At 43.1% G+C, this 9,203-nt stretch overlaps 1 pseudogene; it reads left to right on the forward strand.

Annotated features, from left to right (window-relative positions):
* The first annotated feature begins 4,478 nt into the window (after window positions 1–4,478).
* On the forward strand, window positions 4,479–4,881 carry LOC109118633 (annotated as a pseudogene).
* Window positions 4,882–9,203: the final 4,322 nt, after the last annotated feature.

Consider the following 9,203-nt stretch of genomic DNA (forward strand, 5'->3'; position numbering starts at 1 on the left):
ATTTTTTTTTTTTTTTTTTGAGACAGAATCTCACTATGTTGCTCAGGCTGGTCTCAAACTCCTGGGCTCAAGTAACCCTCCTGTGTCAGCCTCCTAAGTAGCTGGGGCTACAGGAGAGCACCACTGTACCCAGACCTGTTTTTTTAATGGAATCTAGGAGGAAATTTCAGGCTTTTTAACCTAACTTTCTTACAAATAGAAGAATATTGTCACCTTTTCCCTCTCTAACCTTACTCCACCATACTCTGATTATGAAAAGGTAACTGAATGTTAAAAGAACAATGTAGTAACTCACATTGACTTTTATACAAGTTAAGCTGGCATATGTCTTGGAGTCGGGCATCTTCCCTGTGCCCTCTGGGAGGCCAGAACCTGGGTCTTTGGTAGTGCTGTGGCTGTGTGGGGTAGGAGAAGCCAGCCATGGCCCTTCAAGCTGGTGAAGCAAATCTTGACTCCCTGCCATGAGCCCTGAGATAACACCATCTGCTTCACAGAACAAAGCATTTCAGTTAGGAAAAGGACAAAGGAATTCAAGGACAGCCTCTGTCCCATCCTAGAGGTCAGACCTTAGAGGAGAAGGGGTGCTGCTGGCTATTACTGATCATTCAGGAACGTGGAGAAGTCTGTAAACCCAGGAATTTGAACACCATCTGAGGAGGGGCCTTGCCTGGTGACACTGCTCCTGGATGTCCCCAAAGGAGGCTGGAATCAACTGTCACTACCAGGATGGCCTGCTACCAAGGGGCTACATAACCTCCCAGGGTGACCCATTCTAGCTCAGAGAAAACTGTGTTCGGGGACAGCCTTGTAGGTTAGAAGTTGGAAGGGTGTCCTAAGTCAGAAGCTAGCTGACAACTAGGACTTTGCAAAGATGAGACCATAGGCTAGATCTTTGCAAACTGTCCCTTTGTTCTTAAAGCAATCTCAGTCCCACCTAGGGTTATATCCTAAGGCAAAGCTCCTAACTAGATGGAAGCTTGTAGAGTTCAGAGACTAGATTTAAATATATATATAGTGAAAGGAATTAATATGTTATAACAGCTTTCTATATTTGGATGCTATATTTGCAATTAGGACCTCAGTGTTCCAATCTTCACTTAAATACATGTTGCAAATTACGCAAAGATGAGTCTTTTTTTTCCTTTCTCCATCTTTCTCTCCTTCCCTTCCTCTCGTACCACTCTCCCTCTCCCCCCCTTTTCTGACCTCCCTCTTCCTTCTCTTCCTCCTCCTTTCTTCTCATTAGATAAAATACCCCTCTTTGTGCTTAAGGTCTCTGTGCTCTGATGTATAATCCATATGCTACATAATTGAGCCCAAATGTAGTTTATACAAAAAGTGCTGCAATTTCAATTACGTATTTCAGATTTATATGGGTCTCTTCTCAGAGTACAGTTGACCATTTATTATGGATCACTGGACCATTTTCACATTCTGAAATGGATCAGAAGTTCTATTAAAAGTCATAGATACAAGTTCATATTGTGAATAAAATGTAACTGGCAATGTTTTCTCAAAATGCATACATTTTGAAGCCTTAAGTATTAATGATGCCTGCATTTGTTTTTGCACAGGAGAAAGAGCTGGATTAAAAACTATTAATCACTCTTGCCTTGGCTCTTGTCATGAGGGAAGTTTCAGCCCCAGAATACGTTTCTAGGGCAATGGTTTCCCTAGAGAAAGCGGGTGACGATGAGCCAGGGAAGGAATATACTTGATGGGAGGGGACACACAACCGGAAGTCGGTGAGACAGTGTGCTCACATATACCCAGAGACATGTACGAGTGTTTACTGCAAGCTGTTTTTCAAAAGGAAGAACCTAAATATCAGAATCTAAGGACAAAGGGAAAAAAATATGCTGGGTATTCTGCCAACAAGAATTTACTAGAGAATCAGCCATGTCAGTGCTAAAGGAATGGATGAGCAGAAGAGGACATGCAGGTTGTGCAGGGAGGGTGAGTACAAGACGTAACCATATACGCCTAAAACTAGGGAATGGGACAAGGTGTTCGGAGGAGAAGCCTCAAGAGCTGGAGCTCAGACCTTGGAGGCCAAGGTGCTGCTGGCCTTTACTAATAATTCAGGAACACAGGTTTGTGAAGGCAGGAATTTGGACAAGTGTATTGAAGTGTATTGTGTGGTGGTAATGGTCCTTGGAGTCCCAAAAGGAGGCTGGGACCAATGGTCACTATGGCTGCCAGCACTACACAGCTGAACACCAGGCACACAGGAAGAAGAAAGTCCCTCTCCCTTTCCTCTGTCTTGCAGCTTCCCCCCATTGGCTCCCTGTGAACAGTCCTACCAGGACTTTGAACTTGACTGTCAGAATATCTTCCATCTATATACCTGGAGCAGGTGGTGAAGAACAGCTGTCCTTAATAAATGACCCTCTCTCCTGTCACTGACCCCTGACTATGCACCATCAAGGCTTCTTTCCTTTGTTCTGAAGTTTTTTCCACTTGAGAAAGCAGAAATCCCTGAATAAAGACAGGATGGGAGCATTGATTAGATACCTCCTGTATGCTAGGCACTGTTCTTCAGGCAGAAGTATGAATTTCCTCAGCCAGTCATTACATCTATTGAAAGAGCCTTCTAACTTTCTTCAGGCACGTGTTCTTTTAGAGTTACCATTAACATGTATTGTAACTGATTCTTTCTTGGGGGGGGGTACTGGGGATCGAACTCCAGTCCTTGTGCTTGCGAGGCAGGCAGCAGAACCACTGAGCTAAATCCCCAGCCCGCAACTGGTTCTTGTGAAAAAATCTTGTTGACAGGAAATTCTGGAAGAGGTAACACTATAAGGGTAGAAAGCAGCTCATAGATTGGAGGGGCTAGGAGAGAGTGTGGTTGATTAAAAAGGGGAAATGGGAACTTTGCAAGGGATGGGATTGCATTTATGGAACGAGGGGGTTGGATACATGACTCTACAAATTTGTCCAAACTTGTAGAACTAAACATTATAAAAAGTAAACTTTAATGAAGGCAAATTTAAAGATACCAACCAGGATATAGGACAAACCTAGGATGGGATGAAGATTTTGACAAAGGAATCTAATAATTACAAATAATGGTATAACTCAGGGGTGACAAACCTATGGCATGCATGCTGCAGCTGGCTCTCTGTTATTATTGGAAGCTCTAAAAGGTTTGCCATCACTGATATAACCTTACTGAAGGATGTAGGGTAAAGTGATGACCTAAATAAATTTTATATATGGTCCTTTGGAAAGTAAGGCTCAAGGCAAATGTGCAATTATAAAAGCACTGTATTCTAGCAGTAAATGTGTTTTACATGGGAATATGGGTTATTATGTTTGAAATTACATGCACACTATGAATGAATGGATAAAATGGGAGCCAAGTTTGTGACAACCACAAAAGTTACAAACAAGGTGACAGTATTATAGAGGCTAAGTTAGGTAGAAATACAATAGGCACACAGGGCTGAGCCCTTGAGAGAGTCAGGACAAAGGTAAAAACACTACAAGTGCAGCCAGAGACACTTCAGTTGGGGGCCAAGTCTCAAGACAATGACAAAAAGGGCTTAGGATTTAGCTCAGTGGCCCTGGGCCTGCCTCAAAAGCACAAGTGCAAGGGTGGGGAGAGGTGATGACAAAAGGACTAGGCTTCCATATTTTCCCAAGGGATAAGTGACAACACCTGGTCTGGTAAAGTCTAGGTAGGCATTAGTCACCTCAGTGGGTGAACAGGACCACCAGATCCATCACCTACCTGAGAAGTTCTCTGTTCTTTTCACATACTCTCACTACATGACTTGCCTCTGGGTTGGGCCAGTTACTTACCTAAGTGACTATACTTGTAACCTTATTGGTTAATCATTGCACCCAGGCAGGTTTTGCTCTATAAAACCTCCCTGTAAAGTGTGGTCCCTGGCTACCCATTCGGGAAATCCTTTTGTCCCTCTTAGAAGCTATCTTTCTCTCAATAAATTCTTCCTACTCTTAACCTCCATTGTTCCTAGAATTCATTCTTTTATTTTTAGAGAATACAAGTTCAGTGTATCAGACATCTAACAGGTTGGGAGATATAATATTTTCATATTTCATCTCTGTTGTAATTTCCTGTATCAGTAGGACCAGGATGAACTATATGGTCTTGGACTGGAATCAGATGAACTTGTGTTTGTTTATATAGACAGCCTCTTCTAGAAGAAACTGCCCTTCCCTGTCTGACATGCAGGGGCAGCTTTGGTGGTCATGGTTAGTCCTACATGGTCCCCCTTTACCAGCCTAGTTGCTTTGAGGGTGGGGGGAGCCTTACCCAAGGATATTAATCTGCATGCAGTCTTACTCTGTGAGAATGACCAGCTGGAGCAATCAGGTCCACACTCTGGAGAATTTGAAACAAAAATAATAATTGTAAAGCCCTCAGCATGGGAAATGAAAGCAGGAGACACCCTGGATAGATATTGTGAGTTAGAGATGAGGGTGCTGGCACAGCACAGCACAGGTTTGCCATGGCACAGCTGCAGTAGCTCCAGGTGAGGGAGGCAGTGGACTCCATTGTGAAGAATGTGGAGAGAGAGAACATCTGGAAGATGCAAGGCCTTGTGTCCCAGCGCAGTGCCAACAACCAGGCATCCATGCAGCAGGTGTACTACGCATTGAGTACTGCCATGCACCTCTACCTTGGGCCCAGGCCTTGGTGACCAGTGAGTTGGAAAATTCCAAGCCCACCTGGCCCAGTGCATGATGCACTGCAATGACAACACCAAAAATTTGATGGATGCAGGGAGAAAGGAGCTTTAGGTGAATCAGGGGCTGGACAGTTGTGTGTCCAAATGTGTGGATGATCACACGAACCTCATTCCAACTATAACCAAGAGGATGAGAGGATCTCCCTTGTCCATTGGGAAATAAAAGTCTTTGCTGGTGGCCATTGTGGTTGAAGGCAGGGATCTATTTGAAAAGAAGAGCGTGAATCTTAGTCTTTTAAGTAAAATTTATTAATGAACAAACTAAGGATGACAGCAAACTAAGAATGACAGACACACTCCATTTGTCTCTGGACCCTGGTTCCTCTATGTTTGGATGCTAGATAGTGAAGTAGGGGAAAGGAAAAAAAATTGGTGTTAAAGTTTGGGTCAAAGATAGCTCTAGAAAGTGTGTTAGAGCCTAATTTCACATGGCAAGACCTGATCCTGGCAGTAGAGCTCTCCCTTGTACCATTCAAGAGCCCTCCAAGGTACCAGATTACCCCCCCCCATTGAGTTTATTGGTACTTTTTAGGTATACAGTGCAGCTACATTCATCATTGGGATCTTATGCCTTTGCATGACAGGTCTTGGTTTTCATTTTTTCCCCATAGCCCTGTCCTTTCTTCACCCCCTCCTCCCTTCCCTATTTACAAAAACTTTATTTCCATTTTTTTATTTCCTCAGATTTTTTTCTTAATACACAGATGCCAGCAGTCTAGCAGGTTCCTCCAAGCTGCCTATGACCTGCTGGAGTTGCAGGACAGATGTCAGCCTCTGTAGCCATGTTACTTTTCTCTCATTACTGAGACAAAATCCCCAACACCCAAAGTTAAAGGGGAAAGGTTTATTTAGTTCACAGTTTGTAGAGGTTTAAGTCTATAATCAGTTGGCTCCAAGGCACAGTGGTACATGGCAGAAGTGTGTTGCAGAGGAGACACAGTTTATGATGCCTACACAGTAGCAAAAGCAACAAGGGGAAAGAAGCCTCTCTCTGTCCCTTATACCGTATCCAGACTACTAAGAATAGGGCAGTGCCCACCAATCAGTGTACTGATTTAGTAATCAGACACCCTTAATACCAGCATCACACACTCTAGATTCAGCCACCTTTGAAAATGTTCTGTCTAAGGCTGCATGAGGCTGTGGGGGGACATCTAGACACAAACCACAGCAGTAGCTAACCTCCTATTTACCAGAAGTACCTCCACACTACTTTCTGTAGGCTGTAAAACAGATTCAGATAATTAATTTACATGTCTATAATCCCAGCATTTGGAGGGCAGGAGGATTCCTGTGAATTCAAGGCCAGTCTGAGCTACATAGTGAGCTCAAGGCCAGCACAAACTACATACCAAGACTCTGACTCAAAATAAAAGGGGTGAGGTCTATATCTTCATTTTCCTTCAATGTTCATGTCTTGAAATTCTTACTCTATCTTCCAACCTGGCAACATTTTTTTACGACAGTGTCAGCTGCCTGGGAAGCAGAGCTTCCTTCACTGGCTGTTGGACCCTCTGCCTTTTTGTGGCAGTTAACAGGACAATCTTGTAGTGACACTTTTCCCCTGAAGGGTAAAAGGGTTTGACTCTGATAAACAGTGAAATAGGAACTGTTGTCAAGTTAAGAGAGTTGTGAAGTGCTGACCTTGAAGAAAATGATTCTTACAGAACAGAATGGAATAAAAGCCTAAACCCAGCATTGTTTACTTTGCCTCCTGAATTAACAGCACCTTTCTGAGATAATCTGGCAACAGTGTGAAAAAGTAAGCAACTTGAGTTGTGACTCCTTTACCAAATATCATTTTGCCTGGGGACTGCAACATGTAGTGTTCCTGCCCAAGCACAGCTCCTTATCTTTTGGATAAGGAATGTATGTCTTTTTACTAATTTATTACTTGCAATGATAATATGGCCTGTCTGTTTGCTAAGTCAAGGCTGTTACACATTTTTCCTAGGGTTTTTTTTTCTCACAATAAAAAAGTTTCATTGTCTCCTAAGAGAAGAAAAGAACTTTGGGCTAGCATAGGAGCTTGAGGATACTGACAATTTGGAATTGTGAAGAGTCAGGAACACAGGAGATCAAGGACTGGAGGCCCTCCAGGATCACCCCCCCAAAGTCCCTGGTCCTTCTGTGGTGTGGATGCAGTTTGTCCTCAGCAAAACTCATATTAAAATCAGTTTCATATGTTTAGAAGTGACTAGACAACCAAAAGATGATTGTATCAGGCAGTTGACTCCTAAAGTACTACTAAATATTATTGTGCATTTCTGTGATGTTTATGACAGTTTCAATTTGTGATATGTTGTGATTTTCCTCATGCTAAATAATTACTATATACTTTAGTCTATGGTCTTAAATTCTTAATTTGTTTTTTAAAAAGTTCTCCCCTAAGTGTATACAATTTAGGACCCCAAATCCTAGAGGCTTCTTTAATTAGTAATGTGCTTTTCAGTGGCTTCTGGCAGTCTGTTGTAATAAAATTAGAAAACGTTTTCCTTGATGCTTTTAAATACTTAGGTTAGGTTCTAGAAATTAAAACAAAATAACAAGTAGACATCCATCTGTATTAAGGTAGTCGCTTTAGTGGTGTTAAACCCTAGTGTGAGTGGGAAGCCACATTGTAGAAAGTAAGATGATCTGGACATGACTATCCACCATGTCTATTGATCTTGAATCTAATGGCTCAAGATTTAATAAATTAACAAAGAGTGAAACACTGCCCTGGAGCACCAACGATATGCTAAACCAAAACAAGGAAGCTGGAGAATTCCCTGAATCAACAATAGACAAGGAGAAGCCTCGTTCTGAGCAGTGAGCAGCCAAGATAGATTGTCAACACATGGGCCTCTAAATATGGTGACACTGAGCTGGGATGGCATTGAAGGTCCCATTTAGGTTCCAGTGTGCTGTGGCACTTCTTCCCCATCACCTCATCCCTGAAATGAGTAGGCAAACAACTGCAATAAGGATGGCCAGGGAGAGGGGTGGCTAAGGCGAACTTTCCATCATTACCCATCATGCCACCACAGGTTTGGTTCTGCTGAAACAGGAAGCAGAAAGCAGAAACTATTCAGACCAGCCTGGCGTGGTGGCATGCATCTGTAATCCCAGCACTTGGGAGACTGAGACAGGAGGATGACTGAGCATTCTAGGCCAGCCTAGCTACATAGCAAGTTTAAGGCCAGCCTGAACTATATAGCTACATAGCTACTTAGAAGCTGTCAAAAACAAAACATGACAACCAAAACTACCCAAACCATTTCCCATGGAATACCTGTGTGAACTACACTGATACTTTGCTCTCAAATTTGGGAAAAGCAATCTTTTACTAGTTTGCAGGAAAATAGTAACAGCTTCCATGTTTTTCAACCCCAATACCAGTAGTTGTGACTTCTGCTCATTGGTGCCAAGGGTTGGCAGATGAAGTGTATTAATGAACAGCAAATCATATTCATGAAGGTAATGGTAGGCGCTGTAATGACTGAATTCCCAGGGCTGGTGGCTTGATGCAATGCATTTCTGATTCTGTCACGGTGCAATGTGGTGGTTCCCAGGTGGCAGAGGCCACTTCTGGCAGTCTCCGCTCACCCTGGCATCTACCGCAGAGCTCTGCAGGCAGCCTGGAGACAAGGCTGGGGAGATGGAGACAACACTGCAGTTCTATGGCCACCTTAGCCAAGAAGAGATATGTATCCCTTCTGTTGGAGAAACCTTGTCACATCTAGATTTGTAGAAATTTTGACCTTGGATTAAGCAGTTGCTTCTTGGGAAAACTGCTATAAACTCTGGAAAAAACCAGTCTCTACATAGACATTAGTTGTCCAAAAAAACCACTCAGAATTTATACCCAGCAGTCCCTTTCACAGTTGTGCTCAAATTTGATATGTTTCATACATGCATTTTATAGTCAGTCACATTTTCTGCTGACTAAACCTGTGAGGCCACAAAATCACACCACATATAAGTGCTGGGTAAGGGAAAGGCCACTAAAATCACCCTGGGAAATCTCCTGAATTGGGTCCAGCACAGCCAGTATTCACTTCGGTGGAACAGACTCTTTATTTCTTAGCTGGAAACAAGGGGAAGGAGTTGGCTTGTTGTTTTTAGTGGCTATATTCAGGGTTAGAATGCACATGGTTGCTTCTGCTATGCATTACCCAATTGGGGCCCTTTCTGAAGAGGTGTCCCAGGCATTCTCCCTGTAGTGTTTTGTTTTGGGTGCTCATTATGATAGTTTTTCAGCAGATGGCAGTAGAGGGTCTCATTCTAAAATGGTCCTGACAGTATGGCAGTTTTCAGCAGGAAGAGGTACAGTTTTATTTGGATAGGGACAGCTCCCTTTCCCACCACAGTGGAGACAAGGGAAGAAGTCACTGTTAGACTGCCACTGGCCTGTTGCAGCATGTGTGGGGAAGTCATTTACTGGACCCATTTCTGAGTTTGTTAGTGCATTTAAGTTGCCACTGGAGAATGTAGCGTCTCAAA

The sequence above is a fragment of the Fukomys damarensis genome, unplaced genomic scaffold (genome assembly GCF_012274545.1).
Source record: "Fukomys damarensis isolate Sample0158 unplaced genomic scaffold, DMR_v1.0_HiC HiC_scaffold_9, whole genome shotgun sequence".
Classification (NCBI taxonomy): Eukaryota; Metazoa; Chordata; class Mammalia; order Rodentia; family Bathyergidae; genus Fukomys; species Fukomys damarensis.